This window comes from Neoarius graeffei, chromosome 19 (genome assembly GCF_027579695.1).
Source record: "Neoarius graeffei isolate fNeoGra1 chromosome 19, fNeoGra1.pri, whole genome shotgun sequence".
NCBI classification, from domain to species: Eukaryota; Metazoa; Chordata; class Actinopteri; order Siluriformes; family Ariidae; genus Neoarius; species Neoarius graeffei.
The window spans coordinates 28148708-28172831 of NC_083587.1; the positions used below are offsets into that span (position 1 = coordinate 28148708).

General features: G+C 48.6%; 1 long non-coding RNA gene across 1 annotated transcript in view; it reads right to left on the reverse strand.

Moving 5' to 3' along the window:
- Positions 1-202: 202 nt before the first annotated feature.
- The window catches only part of LOC132867173 (uncharacterized), a 50751-nt gene continuing 26829 nt past the window's right edge, over positions 203-24124 (reverse strand). The window contains exons 2-3 of the long non-coding RNA XR_009650689.1: positions 1218-1252; positions 203-780 (exon numbers count right to left, since the gene is read on the reverse strand). This is a non-coding gene — a long non-coding RNA (uncharacterized LOC132867173). The remainder of the gene's footprint in view (positions 781-1217; positions 1253-24124) is intronic.

The following is a 24124-nucleotide window of genomic DNA, read 5'->3' on the forward strand; positions in this document are numbered from 1 at the left end:
GCATGCTGATTTATAAGAGGCATTAAGCTGTTGATTGGGTAACAATGAAATGAGCAGGCACAGAGAAAACATTTTACTTAATTATTTAGCTTATTTTTTGCTCATTCTTTTGTCTGAATGGTTGGTCACTTAATTTAAAAAACACACTTGGAATATGTGGAAAATTGGAAAATTTTATTGTCCAAAAATGTAAAATAGCTTCAATTATTAATTACCACATTATTTATGTAATGCTTAACAATGATACAATATATTAACATATTTTAAGCACTTTATATTTCATTGGTTTTTGTTGAAAAATAAATGCCATATGACCTCATCGACTGGATTTAACAACTACTAATGCCTTTTGCAAGGATGTGCACTGCAAAGAAGCTCTTAAGAAAATTCCTCTTAAGAGTCCTTCTTACGGGTGTGTTCAGGAAAACCACATACAGAGAGACAACGTTCATTGCTTAAGAGCGTCTTTAAACTTGATCTTTAGCCCTAAAGTGCAGTGTTATCAGGAAACCCTGGGGTGTTCATGACAACTGCAGTCCTAAAGCTGTCATGGCAATTGTAGTCCTAACCCATTGTATTAATCATTAATTGTAAAAGCTGTTTGTATTAATTGTCCAAAATCATCATCTAAGTGTATCTTCAACTTGTCCCTATAGAGCCATCTCCACAGGACTGAAACAGTGAGAACTCCAGGCAGAAGTAGGGCATAAGGATGGATCAGGCAGGCCAAGAGAGCAGGAGAGGTCAGCATAACTGGTATCTCAGGAGTGGCCTGTGTAGCTAGAGAGAAAGGCAGTGAGAGAAAGAAAGAGAGAGAGACAGATTGTGAGGTGTGCCTATTGTCACATAATTGTTAAGAACAATGTACATTGTACACTAGTGCAAGTAGGGACAAGACTGAGAGATATATACTATTTATATTATTTTACTCAAACTCAAAATGAAATATTCTAATATTTTGAGGGGTTTTTTTGCGCCATAGGCCATAATTATCAAAATTAAAATGGAAAAATGCTTGAAACATTTTAGTTTACATGTAATGAGTCTAGAATACTTTCTAAGAGATTCAAAGCAGATTTTCATGCAGGTTGCACTGGGAAATCAAAGAGAAACCTTTTTATATAACATAATCACTGTTGAACAGAATATGGGTTTTTATTTAATGTTGTGACTCATGCAAGTTTGGTATTTGAAATAAGTGCATACCTTTTACCTACCTTAGATTCATTACAGGACACAATACCTTCGAGAACTGGGAAATGAAAGAAAACAAAAGAAAAAAGGAATCTCAGCTTGGAATTACTGTAAATAAACATACAGGAATTGTGAAGATGTGAATGGGAGCAAATATTTAAGCCAATGACAGAAACAAGAAACTAATTATCAAACTAGAAGTGACAGGTGTCTTCCTTGTCATTACTCACAGTTTACATATGCAGCTGTATCACAGGTAGCTTTCTAAACCATGTATCATTTTCATTTCATATTCAGTTAAAAACCAAATATTGGAAATAGAAACAGTTTGTTATTTTATTATGAATAATAAAATAACAAGCAGTTTTTTTTTCCATTTTTGGATATTTTGTTTTTAATCAAAGATAAAAAGAAAAAATAATACACAAATTCTTTCTAACCTATTAGTTTGTTTGCCTAAAGTAGCCAAGAGCAAAAAGTAAAATCTTTCCATATGGTCTGATTTGGTTTCACACTGCAGACATTAGCACACACACACACACACACACACACACACACACACACACACCAAACAAAGAAACAAACAAACAAAAATCCTGGGGGACATTTGTGAAACAGCAGAGTTCACATTTGTGAAAAACATTATAAATGGGGGATGGGGGGTATCAAAAAATACATTATCAGTCTATGACCCTGGGCAGCGGGGGCGTGGCCAAGCAGCAGTCTGTGAATGGAGGGCAGGGTCGGGGAAGGTAAGTGGCTAGGTCATTACACCTGATGTTAATTTGTGTGTGTGTGTGTGTGTGTGTGTGTGTGTGTGTGTGTGTGTGTGTGTTGCAGGGATGGAGTATAAAGGGAGGGGGAGAGGAGAGAAGAGTCTCCCTCCCCAACCAGACGACTGATGGGTGTGTGCATGTCTGTGTAACTGGGAGTTTGTTAAAAAAGCTGAAAAGCTGCAAATAAAGAGTTTTGTGAAACTCAGTTCTGGCCTGCCGTACTTCTGTGCTCCACCCACCCGCTCATCATACTACAGTGGTGCCGAAACCCGGGACGCACAGAAGGGAACCGCCCCATGGAGTCCTCCCCGTTCAAGGAGCTCATCCTTGCCCTCGCTACCACCCAGCAGAACCAGCATCAAGAGCTGATCACCCTCTGGAAGGAGCAGCAGCAGCGCTTCAAAGCCTTGATGCTGGCCCAGTGCGAAGATCACCAGGCGTTCCGGCACCGGCTTACATCAGCAGGGCCGCCGGCCACTGCTGCCGCCACCCTCATGAAGATGGGACCGCAGGACGATCCGGAAGCATTCCTCGCTCTCTTTGAGCAAACAGCCGAGGCGTGGGGGTGGCCGCTGGAGCAGTGCGCAGTGCGCCTCCTCCCGCTCCTAACTGGCGAGGCGCAGCTCGCAGCGCAGCAGCTCCCTGCTTACAGCCGGCTGGTCTTTGCCAACCTGAGGAAAGCCATCCTGCAGCGGCTCGGCCGCTCCCCGGAGCAACACCGTCAGCGCTTCCGGACGCTGACACTGGAGGAGGTCGGCCGGCCGTTTGCATTTGGCCAGCAACTCCGGGACGCCTGCCGGCGGTGGCTGAGGGTGGAAGACCGCAACGCCAAGGAGATCATCGATCTGGTGGCACTGGAGCAGTTTATCTCTCAACTTCTGGAAGGAACGGCGGAATGGGTCCAGTGTCACCGCCCGGCGTCGCTGGAACGAGCCATCGAGCTGGCGGAGGACCATCTGGAGGCGGCGCTGACGGCAGGCAGATGAGGCGCCTCCCCTCGCTTCTCTTCTTCCTCTTTCTCTCCTGTCTCTTGTACCCCTCCCCACCCCATTCCCCTGCCACGAAGGCGGTGGCTGGCTCCTCCCCAGCCAGCCCATCGCACCCGTGGTGTCCTCCTATCTGCCTCTTCTGTGTCTGTGTTGTCTCCCCCTCAGGTGAGTAACACACATAACACCAGTGCAGAGGGAAAGCCTGGGCCTGTGTGCTGGCGCGGCGGGGAATCGGAGCGTCTCCCGAATCAGAGCCCCGCAAGGGAGGTGGGGGCTGTCATCCAGATCCCCAACGCACCAGAAACCGCCCCCGATCGGGCCGGAGCATATCGCGTACCGCTGAGTATTCAAGGGGATACATATCATGCTTTGGTGGATTCCGATTGCAATCAGACCTCAATTCACCAACGCCTGGTGCAAGGTGAGGCATTGGGGGGAGCACAAGCGATGAAAGTGTTGTGTGTGCACGGGGATGTTCACCATTACCCTCTAGTGTCTGTCCATATTCTATTCCGGGGCCAAATGCATAAAATGGAGGCGGCGGTTAATCCTTGTCTTTCCCACTCGTTGATCTTGGGTACTGATTGGCTGGGATTTAAAGAATTAATGGAATATTTAACATGCAGTGGGTCCTGCGCGAGTAGGTCATGGGAAGATCCTGGTGTGGCATTGGCTGGAGAAGCTGTCACAGAGCCGTCTGCATCAACACCGCGTTGGAGTGAAGAGCACTCCGCTCCTCCTCCCTCTCTTGGGGATTCCCTTGGGGATTTCCCGTTAGAGCAGTTGTGAGACGAGACTCTGCGGCATGCGTTTGACCAAGTGAGAGTAATCGATGGTCAAACTTTTCAGCCGAGCGTGGCGCCAACCTTCCCCTATTTTGCTATTATGAAAGATAGATTGTACCGAGTGACGCAGGACACTCAAACCAAGGAATGAGTAACCCAGTTGTTAATCCCAAAGAGCTGTAGGGAACTCATATTCCATGCGGCTCACTTTAATCCCATGGCTGGACAATTAGGGCAAGACAAAACACTAGCCAGAATAATGGCCCGGTTCTATTGGCCTGGGATTTGCGGGGATGTCCGTCGGTGGTGTGCGGTGTGCCGTGAATGCCAATTACTAAATCCTGTAGCCACTCCAAAAGAGCCGTTGCGCCCTCTTCCTCTAATTGAGACCCCGTTTGAGTGAATTGGGATGGATCTCGTCGGGCCATTAGATCGGTCAGCATGGGGATATCACTTTATTTTAGTTCTGGTGGACTATGCAACGCGATATCCGGAGGCAGTGCCTCTCCGCAATATCTCAGGACGCAGTATTGCGGAAGTGCTCTTCCGCGTTATCTCCCGGGTCAGGATTCCGAAAGAAATCCTGACAGACCAAGGCACCTCATTTATGTCATGCACACTGCATGCACTGTATGGGTTACTGGGGATTAAGTCCATCCGCACCAGTGTACATCACCCACAAACGGATGGATTAGTAGAGCGATTCAACCAGACACTCAAAAACATAATCCAGAAATTCGTTAGTGAAGATGCGCGTAATTGGGATAAGTGGCTCGAACCCCTGTTGTTTGCAGTACGAGAGGTCCCGCAAGCCTCCACAGGGTTTTCTCCCTTCGAATTATTATATGGGCGTAAGCCGCGTGGCATTCTGGATGTGATGCGGAAAAATTGGGAGGAAGGACCATCACCGAGTAAAAATGAAATCCAGTATGTTCTTGACCTGCGTGCAAAACTCCACACTCTCACGCAATTAACACAGGAGAATTTACGGCAGGCACAAGAACGTCAAAGCCGGCTGTACGACAGGGGCTCGCGCCTTAGAGAATTCACGCCGCGAGAAAAAGTACTCGTATTATTGCCCACGTCGAGTTCTAAATTAGTCGCCAAGTGGCAAGGGCCCTTTGAGGTCACACGGCGAGTCGAGGACGTCGACTATTAGGTAAAGCGAACGGATAGGGGCAGGGCACTGCAAGTATACCACCTCAACCTTTTAAAACGCTGGAATGAGGGGGTCCCCACGGCGTTGGCTTCGGTCGTCCCAGAGAAGGTGGAGCTGGGACCGGAGGTAAAAAAGATAACATCGCGGACCACTCCGGTCCCTTGTGGAGACCACCTCTCACCGACCCAACTCACGGAGGTAGCCAGGTTGCAGAAGGAATTTTCCGACAAGTTCTCACCCCTTCCGGGTCATACCCACCTCATTGAACACCACATTGAAATGCCCCCGGGGGTGGTAGTGCGTAGCCGCCCTTACCACTTGCCCGAACACAAGAAAAAGGTGGTTCGGGATGAACTCAAGGCCATGCTCGAAATGGGCATAATCGAGGAGTACCACAGTGACTGGAGCAGCCCAGTGGTTCTGGTTCCCAAGACTGATGGGTCGGTCCGGTTCTGTGTGGACTATAGAAAGGTCAACGCGGTGTCTAAATTTGACGCATACCCAATGCCTCGCATTGATGAGTTGCTTGATCGGTTAGGCGCTGCTCGCTTTTATTCGACACTGGATCTAACCAAGGGATATTGGCAGATCCCCTTGACTCCTCTATCCCGAGAGAAAATGGCCTTTTCCACACCGTTTGGTTTACACCAATTTGTTACGCTCCCCTTTGGATTATTTGGGGCACCCGCTGCGTTCCAGTGGCTTATGGACAGGGTCTTCCACCCTCATGCTGCCTACGCGGCCGCCTATCTAGACGACATAATAATCTATAGTCATGATTGGCCGCGGCACTTGGAACACCTGAGGGCTGTTCTAAAGTCGCTGAGGCGAGCGGGCCTCACAGCGAACCCGAAAAAGTGTGCGATTGGGCGGGTGGAAGTACGGTATCTGGGGTTCCACTTGGGTCATGGGCAGGTGCGTCCCCAAATTAACAAGACTGCAGCGATTGCGGCCTGCCCGAGGCCCAAGACCAAAAAGGAGGTGTGGCAGTTCTTGGGGCTGGCTGGCTATTATCGTAGGTTTATACCTAACTATTCGGACGTCACCAGCCCGCTAACTGACCTCACTAAAAAGGGGGCTCCAGATCCGGTCCAGTGGACGGAGCAGTGCCAACAGGCCTTCTCAGAGGTAAAAGCTGCACTGTGTGGGGGGCCACATTTACACTCCGCTGACTTCTCTCTCCCCTTTATTTTATAGACTGATGCATCAGACAGGGGGCTGGGGGCCGTTTTGTCCCAGGAGGTGGAGGGTGAGGAGCGCCTGGTGCTGTACATCAGCCGGAAGCTGTCGATGCGCGAGAGCAAGTACAGCACAATTGAAAAGGAGTGTCTCGCCATCAAGTGGGTGGTCCTCGCCCTCCGATACTACCTGCTGGGGCACCCTTTCACTCTCTGTTTGGACCACGCGCCCCTCCAGTGGCTCCACCGCATGAAGGATGCCAATGCGCAGATCACCCGTTGGTATCTCACGCTCCAGCCATTTCAGTTTGAGGTGATCCACAGGCCGGAGGCGCAGATGGTGGTGGTGGACTTCCTGTCCCGTCAGGGGGCGAGTCAGCTTCAGGCCGGATGGCTCCCTGGTCTGAGTCGGGCAGTGGGGGTATGTGGCAGCGGGGGCGTGCCAAGCAGCAGTCTGTGAATGGAGGGCGGGGTCGGGGAAGGTAAGTGGCTAGGTCATTACACCTGATGTTAATTTGTTTGTGTGTGTGTGTGTGTGTGTGTGTGTGTGTGTGTGTGTTGCAGGGATGGAGTATAAAGGGAGGGGGAGAGGAGAGAAGAGTCTTGCTCCCCAACCAGACGACTGATGGGTGTGTGCGTGTCTTTTTTTGTTAAAAAAGCTGAAAAGCTGCAAATAAAGAGTTTCGTGTAACTCAGTTCTGGCCTGCCGTACTTCTGTGCTCCACCCACCCGCTCAACATACTACAAACCCCCATTCCAAAAAAGTTGAGACACTGTGCAAAACATCAATCAAAACAGAATGTGAAGATTTGAAAATCATGGAAACCCTATATTTCATTGAAAATAGTAGACAACAGCAGACAACAGCACCATGGCACAGAAGACCCCACCACCTCCCGGCGGCCAGGTGTTGATGCTGTCCCCAGACAGCGTGAGGAGAGCTCTCAGGACGACAAATGCATGAAAAGCCCCCGGGTCCTGATAACATTCCTGGTCGTGTCCTGAGAGACTGTGCTGAGGAGCTCACAGATGTCTTTACAGACATCTTCAACATCTCGCTGAGCCAGGCTGTTGTCCCCACGTGCCTCAAAACCACCACCATCATCCCGGTCCCGAAGAAGCCGTCTCCCTCCTGTTTCAATGACTACCGCCCTGTCGCACTCACTCCCATCCTCATGAAGTGCTTCGAGCGGCTAGTCATGAGGCATATCAAGTCTGCCCTTCCCCCCACCCTGGATCCTTTCCAGTTTGCATATCAGTCCAACCGTTCGACCGATGATGCCATCTCCATTGCCTCCACTCAGCCCTCACCCACCTGGAGACAAAAGACTCGTATGTCAGAATGCTGTTCATAGACTTTAGCTCAGCATTCAACACAATCATTCCTCAGCAGCTCATTCACAAACTGGACCAGCTGGGACTCAACACCTCCCTGTGCAACTGGCTGCTGGACTTCCTGACAGGGAGACCACAGACTGTACGGGTTGGAAGCAACTCCTCCAGCACCATCACACTGAACACAGGGGCCCCCCAAGGATGTGTGCTAAGCCCCCTCCTCTTCACTCTGCTGACCCACGACTGGACACCAACATCCAGCTCAAATCTCTTCATTAAGTTTGCAGATGATACGACTGTGGTGGGTCTCATCAACAATGGCGATGAGACAATCTACAGGAGTGAGGTGAGTCACTTGGCCATGTGGTGCAAGGACAACAATCTCCATCTGAACGTGGAGAAGACGAAGGAGATTGTTGTGGACTTCAGGAGAGAGCACACCCAGCATGCTCCACTATCTATCGACGGTGCTGCAGTGGAGAGGGTGAGCGGCACCAAGTTTCTGGGTGTGCACATCTCTGAAGACCTGTCCTGGAGCAACAACACCGCATCACTGGCCAAAAAAGCCCAACAGCGTCTGTACTTCCTCCACAAACTGAGGAGAGCAAGAGGCCCGGCACCCATCATGCACACTTTCTACAGAGGCACCATCGAGAACATTCTGACCAGCTGCATCACCGTGTGGTATGGCGCCTGCACCGTGTCCTGCTACAAGTCTCTGCAGCGCATCGTGAGAGCAGCTGAGAGGATCAATGGTGTCTCTCTCCCTTCTCTAATGGATATTTATAACTCCCGCCTCACCCGCAAAGCCATCAGGATTGCAGGTGACCCCACCCACCCATCTCACAGCCTCTTCAGCCTGCTGCCATCGGGGACAAGACTGCGGATTCTCCGGGCCAAAACCAGCAGGCTCAAGAACAGTTTCTTTCACCAGGCAGTCAGGAGGCTCAACTCCCTCCCTGTTCTGCCCCTCCTCCCCCCTCTGCCCCCTGCCACAGATTCTGTTCGCACACACACCCTTCAGCATCTGACATGTCATCCTCACAGTTCCCCCCCCAACACACACACACACACACACACACACACACACATACATACATACATACATACATACATACCTCTCATCGTTCATTAACACACTGAACTCAGGGACTGGACATCTCACTTTACCTCGCTCATTTGCACTATTCCGCACTACCTCATCTTAACAGCTGCTAGTTTGTTTATACTGCTTATTTCATGTTTCATGTTTACCTGCTATACCTCAAGTGCCCTTGACTGTTTGGTTATTTGAACAAATTTATGGGTGTGTGTGTGTGTGTGTGTGTGTGTGTGTGTGTGTGTGTGTGTGTGTGTCTATATATTTATATATGAGTGTTTAGTCTACGTCTAGTTCATATCTAGAGTGTTTATACTGTTTATATTGTGTGTTTGAGTGTTTAGTCTGTGTGTAGTTATTATCTAGTATTTACACTGTTTATATTGTCTGAGTGTTTAGTCTATGTCTTGTTCTTATCTAGTGTTTATACTGTTTATTTATACTGTTTATATTGTTTGAGTGTTTAGTCTACGTCTAGTTCCTATCTAGAGTGTTTATACTGTTTATATTGTTTGTTTTTTTCAATTGTTCTATTTTTATTTATTGCATTGCCTGTTTGCACCGTGGGTCAGAGAGGACTGATATTTCATCTGTGCTGTATATCGAGCATGTATAGCATATTTGACAATAAAGTTGACTTGACTTGACTTGAAAGACAACATATCCAATGTTGAAACTGAGAAATTTTATTCTTTTTTTTTTAATATATGCTCATTTTGAATTTGATGTCAACAACACATTTCAGAAAATTTGGGACAGGTTCAACAAAAGACTGAAAAAGTTGTGCAATGCTAAAACAAACCCCTAATTTGGTGAATTGGCAACAGGTCAGTAACCTGATGGGGTATAAAATGAGCATTCCAGAGAGGCGGAGTCTCTCAGAAGTAAAGATGGGGAGGGGTTCACTGCTCTGTGAAAGACTGTGTGAGCAAACAGTGCAACAATTTAAGAATAATGTTCCTCAATATAAACTTGCAAAGAATTTGGGGATAACACCATCTATGGTACATAATATCATTAGAAGATTCAGAGAATCTGGAGAAATCTCTGTATGCAAGAGACAAGGCTGAAAACTGACATTGGATGCCTGTGATTTTCAGGCCCTTAAGCAACACTGCATTAAAAGCACACACATGTCTGTAGTGGAAATCATTGTATGGGCTCAGGAACACTTCAGAAAACCATCGTCTGTGAAAACAGTTCATTACTGCATCCACAAATGCAAGTTAAAACCAGATATAAACAATATTGGGAAACACCGCCACCTTTTCTGGGCCCAAGCTTTTTTACAATGGACTGAGGCGAAGTGGAAAATTGTCCCGAGGCCTGACAAATCAAAAGTAGAAATTCTTTTTAGAAATCGTGAACACCACGTCCTCCAGGCTAAAGAGGAGAGGGACCATCCAGCTTGTTATCAGTGCACAGTTCAAAAGCCAGCATCTGTGATGGTATGAGGGTGCATTAGTGCACATGACATGGGTAGCTTGTACATCTGGGAAGGCTTCATTAATCCTGAATGATATATGCACATTTCAGAGCAACATGCTGCCATCCACACAAAATCTTTTTCAGGGAAGGCCTTCCTTCTTTCAGCAAGACAATGCTAAACAGCTTTCTGCACGTATTCTGTATTTAAAGAGCCCAGGTGCTAAACTGGCCTGCCTGCAGACCAGACCCATCTCCCATTTAAAATATTTGCCGCATTATGAAGCACAAAAGACGACAAAGGAGACCCCAAACTGCTGAGCAACTGAAACTGTACATGTATATCAAGCAAGAATGGGACAACATTTCTCTTTCAAAACTACAGCAGTTGGTCTCCTCAGTTCCCAAACGTTTACAGAGTGTTGTTAAAAGTAGAGGTGATGCAACACAGTGGTAAACATGCCCCTGTCCCAACTTTTCTGAAACATGTTGCTGATATCAAATTCAAAATGAGCATATATTTTTTCAAAAAACAATAAAATTTCTCAGTCTCAACATTTGATATGTTGTCTTTGTACTATTTTCAATGAAATATAGGGTTTCAATGATTTGCAAATTATCACATTTCTGTTTTTATTTTCAGTTTCACAGTATCCCAACTTTTTTTTTTGGAATTGGGGTTGTACTATCATTCTAAAACCCTTGTTTTAATTAAAGTACTTCAGGAAGAACTAGCCGTTGAGGTCTTTAGCTGTCGTTTGAAGACAGCCAATGACTCAACTATTCGAACATCTAGTTGTAGTTTATTCCACCATCTAGGCACCAGAACAGAGAAGAGCCTCAATGCAATGTGCTCCTTTTACTTTGAGAGATGGTGGCTTCAGATCAGCTTTGCACCAACATAAACATAATATCAGAAAGGTTTCACTAGCTCACTCTCAAAATGGAGAAGCCAGAGAAGAGTGAAGGGAAGGTGAAAGGAGGAGGAGTGATAAGAGCATCAAGCCAAGCCAGAGAGTATGTCACCTCTGGCCTTGATGCGATCTGATAGCGTACATTGTTCTGAGACCATACCACAATGCTAACAATTAAAAAAATTCCGTTCAGCATATTCCATATTGAGAGTCATAGATGAGCACAAAACTTTAGCCAATGGTCATGAATTCAGAAGAAAAGCAAGTAAAAGCAGACATTTCCTATTGTCCAATTTCATATTGGGGAGATTGTTTGACAGGAAGTTAAATGTGAAGATACTAATTTGTAATTTATTAATATCATGGATATTTAATATTTTTAATTTTTGAAACAAGGGAGCCGAGTGTGATCGAAAGTCAGAAGCAGTTGCTATTCTTACGAATTTCTTTTGGAGGGTTATAAGAGGGTGTAGAGTTGTACGATAGGCGCATCCCCAAACAATGTTACAGTAAGTCAAGTATGGGTAAATGAGGCTGTTGTATATAGTTATAAGAGTCTTTTGAGGGAGAACAGATTTGATTTTCCCAATTACACGAATTGTTTTAGCAACTCTTTTACTTATGACAGAGACATCTCATCTCATCTCATTATCTCTAACCGCTTTATCCTTTTCTACAGGGTCGCAGGCAATCTGGAGCCTATCCCAGCTGACTACGGGCGAAAGGCGAGGTACACCCTGGACAAGTCGCCAGGTCATCACAGGGCTGACACATAGACACAGACAACCATTCACACCTACGGTCAATTTAGAGTCACCAGTTAACCTAACCTGCATGTCTTTGGACTGTGGGGGAAACCGGAGCACCCGGAGGAAACCCACGCGGACACGGGGAGAACATGCAAACTCCACACAGAAAGGCCCTCACCAGCCACTGGGCTCGAACCCGGACCATCTTGCTGTGAGGAGACAGCGCTAACCACTACACCACCATGCCGCCCATGACAGAGACATGGGCTTTCCAATTTAATTTGTCATCTATTACTACCCAAAAAAATTTAGTCTGTCTCTCTTGCGTAATAGAAACAATCTTTAAGAATATTTTGGCCTTATTAATATCATAACTTTTATTTCTACTACAGAAAATAAGGAAATTTGTCTTTTTGGTATTTATTGATAATTTATTAGCTACTTTACTCAATTTTTGATGAGCCAGTTGTATCAGAGTATCAAAGTTTTTGTGAGAAAGGAATATGTTGGTGTCATTGGCAAACAGTATAAAATACAGTATTCAGGAGGCTTCTGCTAGATCATTGATGTAGATCAAGAATAGTAGAGGACCCCAAATTGACCCCTGTGGTACTCCACATTGAATTTCTTTGTAGGTAGATTTGATTCCATTCAGAGTCACATATTGTTTTCTATTATTCAGGTAATTTCGAAACCAATTTAATGCAATGCCAGTAACACTGTAAGCAGCTAATTTCCGGAGGAGTATGGTATGGTTTACTGTATCAAAAGCTTTTGATAAATCTAAAAATATTCCTATTGTATATTCGTTTTTGTCAATGGCTGTAGATATTCTGTCTACTAGTTGTATTAGGGCAAGAGAAGTGGATACACCCTTGCAGAAACCGTATTGGTGTTTGTATAGGATATTATTAGTGTTGAAATATTTAATCAGTCGATTATAGACAAGCTTTTCATACAGTTTTGACATACTGGGCAAGACCGAGATTGCTCGGTGGTTGTTAAATGATGTTGGGTCTCCACCTTTGAAGATAGGGATTACTTTAGCAGTTTTTGTCACAATGGGAACCTCTCCCATTGTAAAAACAATGTAAGAATATGGGTGAGAGGAATGAGGATGTGGGGAAGGGCCATCTTTAGGGCTTTAGATTTAATTTCATCATATCCAGCGGCAGAGTCTTTTAAATTTAAAACTATGTCCTCAACTTCTGTGTTCGAAGGTGGTTCAGAAAGTGACAGGGAACAATTTCTAGGGGCCCTAACGTAGCTTATGGGATCTTTTTGCATTCTTGAAATTTTATTTGCTAGATTTGTACCAATATCACCAAAGAATTTGTTAAATTCATTACACATTTCAACATTGTCATTGATGATTTCATCTGCGATTTTTATCTCTTGTGGGCCTGCGTTTGTCATTTTTTTATGATTTAGTACGTCATTAATAACTCCCCATGTTTGCTTTATATCAAGCCTTGCTTCCATAAACCTCTTGTGAAAACATTCCTTCTTTGCAGTTCTCAACATGTGATTGAGTTTGTTTCAATAGTTTTTATATTGGTGTTGGTTCAAAGGCGTTGGAATTTTTAGGTATCTTTTATATAGTTGTTGTTTCCTGTTTATTGATTTGAGCAGTCCTTTGCTTAGCCATGTTTTTTTGTAACTTTGGTTGGGGCTTTTAGCCGTCTTCAGAGGAAAGCTTTTATATGGTTCCTACAATATTATGGAATAAATTAAATGCTGTCTCAGTGTCAGGTTCCTCTAATACTCCGGTCCATGATACATCAGACAGCAGTTCTTTAAATTTCTCTGTGTTTCTGTTATTAACTTGTCCATATGTGTATCTATCCGCTGTCATCTTAGGTTCTTCAATCCCGGTTATTATAAATATAGGAAAATGGTCGGAAATATCTGTAACCAGAACACCTACTTTATAGTCACTATTTAAGGAATTTGTATAGATGTTATCTATTAGTGTTGCAGATTTGTTGGTTACCCTTGTTGGTCTACATACCATACTAGTGGAACAAACGAAGAAGAAAATAGGTTATTTATATGATCTGCAGTGAGGGAATTAGAACTTTTTATGAGATCTATATTGAAGTCTCCAAATATGTAGCAAGGCTTGTTTTTTCCATTGACCTTACTCGTGCTTTGTGTCAGTTGTTCATCAAAATCATGAATGCTTGTGTTAGGCAGTCTGTAGATACATCCTATAACTACGTTTTTATCTTTTTTGGATGTACTCATCAGTTCAATAAAGATACTCTGAGTGCCCGTTTCGTCATTTTGGAAGTCAAGATCGTTTCTCTCCACATATTTCAACCCAGTCTTTATATACAATGTAACTCCCCCTCCCATCCTATCTAGCCTAACACGGTGAATACTGTTGTAACCCGGTATATCAAAATTTTGGACGGTATCTCCCGTTAACCATGTTACCTACCTACTCTAAATTGCCCAGAGGTATGATTGTATGTGAATGGTTGAGAGGAGAAACCTCCATAATAATCTAGTAGAAGGCAACAGGAAGCCACGCTTGTAATTCTTCCCTAGAAACTTTGATGGCTGATGCCGTCGGAGCGGCCACGTCACTGCAGTGATATGCCAGAGAGAGAGAGAGCTGCTTGCTGTGTTACATGACAGACATTTCCTTTTGCATTGAAGCAGCCTTCATTATGGGTAACAGTAAGGATAAGTAAGAGGAGGGATGTTTCCTTGAAGCAGTCGTTTAATCTGTCAATTCTGACCTAGTTAACCTCATTTGTCAACAAAGAGCACAGCATGCATTCCATAACAGTGACAGCAGTTATGGACAAAATGTCACTTAGTCAATATAAATTTATTGTTGATAGAAGTGTTGTTGTGGCAGTGGGGGCGTGGTCAAGCATCGGTCTGTGACAGGAGGGTGGAGCCGGGGAAGGTGAGTGGCAGATTCGCTACACCTGACGGTAATTAACCTGTGTTTTGTGTGTGTTTTCCCAGTAAACCGCTCCCTGTTTTAAGAGGCTGAGAGAGAGCAGAGGGAGCGCGACCCGGGAGTGGAGGCTGAGAGTGTGTCTGTGTGCTGCGAGTTCTTTTAGACTGAAAAGTTTATTAATAAAATACGCAGTTACTACCTCCAAACGTTGTCCTGCCGTCCTCTGTGCTCCACCCACGCATTGTCCGCGCTACAGTGGTGCCGAAACCCGGGAAAAGGTGGAGCACCAGTGCTACAGCTCCATGGAATCCTCCCCGTTCGCGGACTTGGTCCACGCCCTCGCCACGGCTCAGCAGAGCCAGCACCAGGCACTCGTCACGCTCCGAACGGAGCAGGAGCGCCGCTTCGAAGCCCTGGTGCTGGCTCAACAGGAAGATCGAGAGGCGTTCCGGCGGCTCCTCGCGTCGGCGGGGTCCACCAGCGCCCCGGCCGCGGGCCCGTCTCCCCTCACTGTGACCAAGATGGGCCCGCAGGACGACCCCGAGGCTTTCATCACCTTGTTCGAGCAGGTCGCCGAAGCCTCGGGGTGGCCGATGGAGCAGCGCGCGGCGCGCCTCCTCCCCCTCCTGACTGGAGAGGCGCAGCTGGCCGCATTACAGCTCCCCGCCGACCGCCGGCTGGCCTACGCTGACCTTCGCCGGGCCGTCCTCCAGCGCGTGGGGCGCACGCCGGAGCAGCAGCGCCAGCGCTTCCGCGCGCTGCGGATGGAGGAAGCCGGCAGCCCGTTCGCGTTTGGCCAGCAGCTCCGGGACGCCTGCTGGCGGTGGCTGAGGGCCGAAGATCGCGACGCCGAGGGAATCATCGACCAGGTGGCGCTGGAACAGTTCGTTGCCCGCTTACCAGCCGGAACCGCGGAGTGGGTCCAGTGCCACCGCCCGGCGTCGCTGGATCAGGCCGTAGGACTGGCGGAGGATCATCTGGCGGCTGTACCGGCGGCAGGACAACGGATGACATCGTCTTCTGTCTCCTCTTCTCTCTCTCTGTCTTCCCCCCCTCTCTCTCTGTCTTCCCCCCCTCCTCCCGTGTCCCGTCCTCGCCCCATTCCCCCACCACGGAGGCGGGGGCCGGCCCCACCCCAGCCGGCCCGCCGCACCCGTGGTGCCCTCCCGTTTCTCCCTTCTGTGTCTGTCTCTCCCCCCCCTCAGGTGAGTGAGCCCCAGAACACAGTTGCAGAGGGGAGGCCCGGGCCGGTTTGCTGGCGCTGCGGGGAACCGGGCCACCTGCAGCAACAATGTGCAGCGATGGAGGTGGGGGCGGTGGTGCGGATCCCCGACGCGCCAGAGGCTGCCCTCGATCGGGCCGGAGCGTATCGCATACCGGTAAGTGTACAAGGGGCTACATATCAGGCGTTGGTGGATTCAGGCTGCAATCAGACCTCGATCCGCCAAAGCCTGGTGCAAGACGAGGCATTGGGGGGAGCACAAGGGGTGAAGGTGTTGTGTGTACACGGGGATATTCACAGCTACCCGTTGGTGTCAGTCCACATATATTTTAGAGGGGAAAAATCTATAGTGAAGGCGGCGGTTAATCCTCGCCTTACCCACTCTTTGATCTTGGGGACCGATTGGCCGGGATTTCGGGGTTTAATGGCACGCCTAGTAAAGAGTGGGTCCTGCCGGTTGACGGGGGAGGGTCCCGGTGTCGCTTTGGCTGGAGCGGCGGTCGCAGAGCCGTCTACGTCACCTCCGCGACAGGGGGAGGAGCCGCCGGCCCCTCCTCTTTCTATTGGGGAATCCCTCGTGGATTTCCCACTGGAACAATCGCGAGACGAGACTCTGCGACACGCGTTTGACCAAGTGAGAGTAATCGATGGTCAAACGCTCCAGCCGAACGCCACCCCGTCCTTCCCCTATTTTTCCATTTTGAAGGATAGATTATATCGAGTGACGCAGGACACTCAGACGAAAGAGCGAGTCACCCAGTTATTAATTCCAAAGAGCCGCCGGGAATTGGTATTCCAGGCGGCCCACTTTAATCCCATGGCTGGACACCTCGGGCAGGATAAGACACTCGCCCGGATAATGGCCCGATTCTATTGGCCGGGGATTCGCGGCGACGTCCGTAAGTGGTGTACGGCGTGCCGCGAATGCCAGTTAGTAAATCCAGCGGCCATTCCAAAAGCGCCCTTGCGCCCCCTACCATTAATCGAGACCCCGTTCGAAAGAATTGGGATGGATCTCGTTGGGCCATTAGATCGGTCAACACGAGGGTACCGCTTTATATTAGTCCTGGTGGACTATGCAACGCGATACCCGGAAGCGGTGCCTCTTCGCAATATCTCAGCACGCAGTATTGCAGAGGCCCTCTTCCACGTCATCTCCCGGGTTGGAATCCCGAAAGAGATTCTGACTGACCAAGGCACCTCGTTTATGTCACGAACACTGAGCGAACTGTATGGGCTACTAGGTATTAAGCCGATCCGCACCAGCGTTTATCACCCACAGACGGACGGTTTAGTTGAACGGTTCAATCGCACCCTCAAGAATATTATTAAAAAATTCGTAAGTGAGGACGCACGAAACTGGGATAAGTGGCTCGAACCCTTGTTGTTTGCAGTGCGAGAGGTCCCCCAAGCCTCCACGGGGTTTTCCCCGTTTGAATTATTATACGGGCGTAAGCCGCGCGGCATCTTAGATGTTCTGCGGGAAAATTGGGAGGAGGGACCTTCACAGAGCAAAAACGAAATTCAGTATGTTATGGATCTGCGCGCAAAACTCCACACGCTCACCCACCTAACTCAGGAGAATTTGCGGCAGGCCCAGGAACGGCAAGTCCGCCTGTACAACAAGGGCACGCGCCTTAGAGAGTTCACTCCGGGAGAGAAGGTACTCGTCCTGTTGCCCACATCGAGCTCCAAATTAATCGCCAAGTGGCAAGGACCCTTTGAGGTCACACGGCGAGTCGGGGACGTCGACTACGAGGTTAGGCGAACGGACAGGGAGGGGGCGCTACAGATCTACCACCTCAATCTGCTGAAACTCTGGAATGAGGAGGTCCCCGTGGCGTTGGTGTCGGTAGTTCCTGAGAAGGCGGAGCTGGGGCCGGAGGTCCCCAAAGGGTCATTGGCATCACGTACCTCTCCGGTCCCCTGTGGAGACCACCTCTCCCCGACCCAACTCCCACAGACACACTCTCAGCCTCCACTCCCGGGGAGTCCCACAGTGACTGGAGCAGCCCAGTGGTCTTGGTTCCCAAGGCCGACGGGTCGGTCCGGTTCTGTGTGGACTATAGAAAAGTCAACGCGGTGTCTAAATTCGACGCATACCCAATGCCTCGTATTGATGAGCTGCTCGATCGACTAGGCACGGCTCGCTTTTACTCGACACTGGATTTGACGAAGGGATATTGGCAGATCCCCTTGACTCCATTATCCCGAGAGAAAACGGCCTTTTCCACACCGTTCGGCTTACACCAGTTCGTCACACTTCCGTTTGGGCTGTTTGGGGCGCCCGCTACGTTTCAGTGGCTGATGGACCGAGTCCTCCGGCCGCACGCCACCTATGCGGCCGCGTACCTAGACGACATCATCATTTATAGCAATGACTGGCAGCGGCACCTGCAACACCTGAGGGCCGTCCTTAGGTCGCTGAGGCGGGCGGGACTCACTGCCAACCCGAAGAAGTGTGCGATTGGGCGGGTGGAAGTACGGTATCTGGGCTTCCACTTGGGCAACGGGCAGGTGCGTCCCCAAATTAATAAGACTGCAGCGATTGCAGCCTGCCCGAGGCCCAAGACCAAAAAGGGGGTGAGACAGTTCCTGGGGCTGGCTGGCTACTATCGTAGGTTTATACCTAATTATTCGGACGTCACCAGCCCGCTGACTGACCTCACTAAAAAGGGGGCACCAGATCCGGTCCAGTGGACGGAGCAGTGCCAGCGGGCTTTCTCTGAGGTAAAGGCTGCACTGTGTGGGGGGCCACTCTTACACTCCCCTGACTTCTCTCTCCCTTTTTTGTTGCAGACGGATGCGTCGGACAGAGGGCTGGGGGCCGTTTTGTCCCAGCAGGTGGAGGGGGAGGACCGCCCAGTCCTATACATCAGCCGCAAGCTGTCAGTGCGTGAGGGGCGCTACAGCACCATTGAGAAGGAGTGCCTGGCGATCAAGTGGGCGGTCCTCGCCCTCCGTTACTACCTGCTGGGGCGCTCTTTCACCCTCTGTTCGGACCACGCGCCCCTCCAGTGGCTCCACCGCATGAAGGATGCCAACGCGCGGATCACCCGTTGGTATCTGGCACTCCAACCCTTCAACTTCAAGGTGGTCCACAGGCCGGGGGCGCAGATGGTCGTGGCGGACTTCCTCTCCCGTCAAGGGGGGGGGGAGTCGGCTGCGGGCCGGATGGGCGCCCGGCCTGAGTCGGGCGGTGGGGGTATGTGGCAGTGGGGGCGTGGTCAAGCATCGGTCTGTGACAGGAGGGTGGAGCCGGGGAAGGTGAGTGGCAGATTCGCTACACCTGACGGTAATTCACCTGTGTTTTGTGTGTGTTTTCCCAGTAAACCGCTCCCTGTTTTAAGAGGCTGAGAGAGAGCAGAGGGAGCGCGACCCGGGAGTGGAGGCTGAGAGTGTGTCTGTGTGCTGCGAGTTCTTTTAGACTGAAAAGTTTATTAATAAAATACGCAGTTACTACCTCCAAACGTTGTCCTGCCGTCCTCTGTGCTCCACCCACGCATTGTCCGCGCTACAGTTGTATAAAAGCAATATTACACTGGAAGTTGTGCTGTTGGCAGAAATGTAAATGCACCTACTAATAACAGGCCAATTAACAAATTAACAAATTGCTTATACACTTGCTTGGTACGGAGATACACCTTTAGTCTTTGTTTGAAGAAAGCCCTTGACTCAATTGTTCAGGGAGCCAGGAGTAGTTAATTCCAGAAAAGAGACTCAATGCATGTCCTGCTTTTAATTTGAGAGTTGGTGGGTCTATTTGAGCCATGCTGGAGGATCAGAGAGAGCATAGTGCAGAGCAGGGTGCCTTAAGGTAAGTGGCAGCTGGTCCATTTTTTTTGCTTTGCCGGCAAGCATCAATGTTTTAAATCTGATGCGGGCAAATACAGGAAGTTACTAGAGGGAATGTTATAATGGAGTGGGGTGGGGGAAATTGTGGAGGTTGAAAACAGGTCATAGAGCTGCATTCTGTTATCAGTTATAGGGGTTTCATGGCACGCACTGGTAGACTTGCCAGGAGAGAGAGAGTTCAGTTTGCTTTATAACTAGCGTGGGTCCAGCAACCAAAAAGTAAAGGCAGACTTGCACAAAAAAACAGAATGATTAGAATTGGTTGACTTTCTATTCATAACCTCATTTTTGTCTCTAAAGTCAGACCAAAGAGAGATATGAGTTTCTGTCCTATGAGGTCCCACTGTGAAGGTTAACCTGATAGAGAGATGGGACATTTCCTCCCTTTTGAGGACCATCCACAAGACGGTCAGACCAAAGAGAGAATGAACAATGACTCACTGATCCTTTGATGCCTTACCAATGTAATTCTCTGGTATTATGTTTTTCCAGTTACTGTAAAAACAGTAGTGAAAAGTAATCCGGTTTGTAAAGATGTGGGTGTGTTCATTCAAGCAGAATAATTTTCTTTTTTTGGAATCTGCATCACATGTACACTCCTCCCACCAACACACACATTTTTCCTGCTGGTTCAGGGAATCAAACCAGTGACTTTTTGATCCCAAAGCTGCTTTTGTAACCTTTAGGCCATAACTTTCCCAGAAAAAGTTCCAAGAAATTCCACCTGGTTGAAATAAAAACCTCTACCCACAGCAGTCCTTTCTGGATAAGTTTGGACACCTCTGCTGAAAAAGCAAAGTAATGAAAAGGCATCTCTATTTATAGATGCAAGGTACCTATAACTACAAATTAGCATTATAGTAAATCAGTGGTTCTCAACCATTTTTCTTTCTTGCTTGTGTCCAAGACAAGCCAGGCCCCCCAACCCCTATCCCTGCCCGCACACACACACACACACACCACACCACACACACACACACACGCACACACACACACACACACACACAAAAAAGAATAAAGTGATTAATTACAAACTTTTATTTGCAAAAATAAACAGCAGTTGCAGGTTTCTTGTTCATATTATCTTTGTTTTATAGTGTATATTCATAAATGTTTTTCTTTCCTCCTTTTTATGTCATCAGGTATATCACCCCCCCCCCCCCCCACACACACACACACACAAACAAAACAAAACAAACAAACAAACAAAGAAAAAAACCCTGCAAGGACATGAAAATATTTGTTTCTTTTCATTTAAACTTCAGACATGAGCTTAACTCTTTTCCTTTAACAGCCAAACAGATTATGCCTCCCTTATTACAAAAGAAAGATCGTGATTCATTGTCAGATATATCAGCATCTCAAGGTCAAGGTTTTTTTATTTGCCATTTGTGCATAAACCAACAGTTCAGACACATTGGAATTTTTGTGCAGGGCTCTCTCAGTCAACAGATTAGAAAATAAAAACACTATCATAAAAATATAAAATATAGAAACACTATACAATACGCTGGGGGGGAGAAAAAAAGGCTATATCCTCAAAATTTTAAATACAAGTATTAAACAGAAGGAGAGGGTAAATGTTAAATAACATTAATAAAATAAAAGGCGAGTCCTGAGTGTTGTTCCTGGCTTATTAAAAGAGGGGAAGGTTATATGGAAATATTGCACATTTTGGGAGGGGAATGAAAGTTATGTGGGGATATTGCACAGTTAAAATACTGCACATTTATCAAAGGGTATATGACACATAATCTTGTTTCACAGATAATATAATAGTATATCGTATATTGCATATGACAAGTGAAGTGAGGTAGTAATGGTTGTTGTTATTCTTATTCAGTAATTTTGTTTTGCCATCCGTCTGACTATAGCAGGGAAGAAGCTGTTGAAGAACCGTGCTCTATGAGTGATGATGCTGTCCGATCTGCTGTGTCTCAGGTTGCACGTGCAGTGTTTGTGTCTGAGCAGAGAGTGAGCTGGGTGGAGTGAGTCTCTGATGATTCCCTCTGCTCTTTTCCGACAGCGCTGCACATACATAGAGTCCATGGAAGGAAGTTTTGTCCCTATGATCCTCTCCGCAGTCTTTATGACTCTTTGCAGAGCCTTCCTCTCTGCCTGTGTAGTGTTACCGTACCAGACGGTGATGCATGCGCTGAGGATGCTCTCTATCAGTCCTCTGTAGGCCAGGGTGAGAGGGCGATGGTTCAGACCAGCTTTCCTGAGCAGCCTGATGAAATAAAGCCTTTGCTGGGCTTTTTTCACTGTGGCTGTGGTGTTAAGAGTCCAGCTCAGGTCAGATGTAACCTGCAGTCCCAGGAATCTGTAGCTGTCGGCCCTCTCCACCTCAGTCCCTTTGATGATGAGAGGCTGTAGAGGGGGAGGATTCTTCCTAAAGTCCAGTATTATTTCTTTAGTCTTGTCTGTGTTGAGGATGAGGTCGTTCTCCTCTCCGTAGACAAGAATGTTGTTTACCAGGGTCCTGTACCCTGACTCGTCTCCCCCCTTGATGAGCCCCAGGATAGTGGTGTTATCAGTATATTTGATATGTGCAGTTTTCTTTCCTTCGGTTTGTCACCAGGTGTATAAAATAGAAACAGAAATAACAACTGCAAGGACATTTAACTATGTCTCTTTTTGTGAGAGCTACATTTCTTAATCTCTTCACAGAACAGGTTCATGTGCCGGGTAAACTCTGTGTGTAAAAACACACGTGCAGTGCCGTCATACTCCTTCAGCAGCAGTGGAAAATGCTGTAACTCTCCTTTTGACATTTTTGCAACTCTGTACTCCAGTTTGCACACAAAAGCATCCAGAGCGTTTGATTCAGGTCCCTGCATCTGCTTGTTCATCTCATTGTAGAGCGTGAATGTGTCCACCAGGTATACCGCTTTGATCCAAAACACATCACTCAGCTGTTCACACAGTGGTCGATTGTGATCTCTCGCAGGACGTCCCGCAGGACGACCCCGAGGCTTTCATCGTGTTGTTCGAGCAGGTCACCGAAGCCTCGGGGTGGCCGATGGAGCAGCGCGCGGCGCGCCTCCTCCCCCTCCTGACGGGAGAGGCGCAGTTAGCCGCACTACAGCTCCCCGCTGACCGCCGGCTGGCCTACGCCGACCCTCGCTGGGCTGTCCTCCAGCGTGTGGGGCGAACTCCGGAGCAGCAGCGCAAGCGCTTCCGCGCGCTGCGAATGGAGGAAGTCGGCAGCCCGTTCGCGTTCGGCCAGCAGCTCCGGGACGCCTGCTGGCGGTGGCTGAGGGCCGAAGATCGCGACGCCGAGGGAATCATCGACCAGGTGGCGCTGGAACAGTTCATCGCCCACCTACCCGCCGGAACCGCGGAGTGGGTCCAGTGCCACCGCCCGGCGTCGCTGGATCAGGCCGTGGGACTGGCGGAGGATCATCTGGCGGCTGTCCCGGCGGCAGGACAATGGATGACGTCGTCTTCTCTCTCCTCTTCTCTCTCTCTCTCTCTTCCCCCTCCTCCCGTGTCCCGTCCTCGCCCCATTCCCCCACCACGGAGGCGGGGGCCGGCTCCACCCCAGCCGGCCCGCCGCACCCGTGGTGCCCTCCCGTTTCTCCCTTCTGTGTCTGTCTCTCCCCCCCCTCAGGCGAGTGACCCTCAAAACACAGCTGCAGAGGGGAGGCCCGGGCCGGTTTGCTGGCGCTGCGGGGAACTGGGCCACCTGCAGCATCAGTGTGCAGCGATGGAGGTGGGGGCGGTGGTGTGGATCCCCGACGCGCCAGAGGCTGCCCTCGATCGGGCCGGAGCGTATCGCATACCGGTAAGTGTACAAGGGGCGACATATCAGGCGTTGGTGGATTCGGGTTGCAATCAGACCTCGATCCGCCAAAGCCTGGTGCAAGACGAGGCATTGGGGGGAGCACAAGGGGTGAAGGTGTTGTGTGTGCACGGGGATATTCACAGCTACCCGTTGGTGTCGGTCCACATACATTTCAGAGGGGAAAAATCGATAGTGAAGGCGGTGGTTAATCCTCGCCTTACCCACTCTTTGATCTTGGGGACTGATTGGCCGGGATTTCGGGGGTTGATGGCACGCCTAGTAAAGAGTGGGTCCTGCCGGTTGTCAGGGGAGGGTCCCGGTGTCGCTTTGGCTGGAGCTGCGGTCGCAGAGCCATCTACGTCATCTCCGCGACAGAGTGAGGAGCCCCCGGCCCCTCCTCTTTCTATTGGGGAATCCCTCGCGGATTTCCCACTGGAACAATCGCGAGACAAGACTCTGCGACACGCGTTTGACCAAGTGAGAGTAATCGATGGTCAAACGCTCCAGCCGAACGCCACCCCGTCCTTCCCTTATTTTTCCATTTTGAAAGATAGGTTATACCGAGTGACGCAGGACACTCAGAATAAAGAGCGAGTCACCCAGTTGTTAATTCCAAAGAGCCGCCGGGAATTGGTATTCCAGGCGGCTCACTTTAATCCCATGGCGGGACACCTCGGGCAGGATAAGACACTCGCCCGGATAATGGCCCGATTCTATTGGCCGGGGATTCGCGGCGACGT